Source organism: Schistocerca piceifrons, chromosome X (genome assembly GCF_021461385.2).
Source record: "Schistocerca piceifrons isolate TAMUIC-IGC-003096 chromosome X, iqSchPice1.1, whole genome shotgun sequence".
Taxonomy (NCBI): Eukaryota; Metazoa; Arthropoda; class Insecta; order Orthoptera; family Acrididae; genus Schistocerca; species Schistocerca piceifrons.
Window position 1 is genome coordinate 287,223,992 of NC_060149.1, and position 945 is coordinate 287,224,936.

The window sequence follows — 945 nt, forward strand, 5'->3', positions numbered from 1 at the left end:
CTTTTTATGTAGAGGGTGGATTAATGCTGTTTTCCATTCAACTGGAATCTTTTCAGTTTTCCAAATGTTCTCAAAAAGCAGCTGTAGATCCTTTATGATTTTTGGTTCTGACCTTCACAACTTGCGTTATTGTTTTTGAGTGTTTTGATGGCTTCATAAATTTCTAACTCTGTAGATGGAAAATCTTCCTCTAGATTTTGAGGAGTCACTAGAAATTTTAATTTAGCTGTTGGAACTGGAGAGTTCCAAAAAATTGCTAGAATTTCACAATTTTCTTTGTTATTTAATCCCATTTTTTCTATTTTCATCTTTGAAACAAATACATGGTGCCTGATATCCTTTACGTATGTGTTCAAAAGTTTGGTACAAAATTTTAGTATAATTTTTGGTGAAATTTTCTTCTATTTCAATAAGCTGAGGGGCAACGGCCTTGCCGCAGTGCTTACACCGGTTCCCGTGAGATCACCGAAGTAAAGCGCTGTCGGGCGTGGTCGGCACTTGGATGGGTGACCATCCAGGCCGTCATGCGCTGTTGCCATTTATCGGGTTGCACTCAGCCTCATGATACCAATTGAGGAGCTACTCGACCGAATAGTAGCGGCTTCGGACCGGAATACCATCGTACGACCGGGAGAGCGGTGTGCTGACCCCACGCCCCTCCTATCCGCATCCTCCACCGAGGATGACACGGCGGTCGGGTGGTCCCGGTAGACCACTCGTGGCCTGAAGATGGAGTGTTTTTTTTTTTTTCAATAAGCTGAGAATGAGTTTCTTTTGTTTTTCCGGATTATTTTTGATATTTCTTTCCTTTGTTGTCTGAACTGTTCAAGGTCTTCCTCTTTATTCGAACATCTCCATCTTCATTTTTGAGCTCTTTGTATTAATGCTTCTTCACACTCCTCATTCCACCATGTCTTCTTTTTATTCTTGGCCAATCCTAAAGTT

General features: G+C 41.4%; 1 pseudogene; it reads left to right on the forward strand.

Annotated features, from left to right (window-relative positions):
- The first annotated feature begins 420 nt into the window (after window positions 1–420).
- On the forward strand, window positions 421–538 carry LOC124723347 (annotated as a pseudogene).
- Window positions 539–945: the final 407 nt, after the last annotated feature.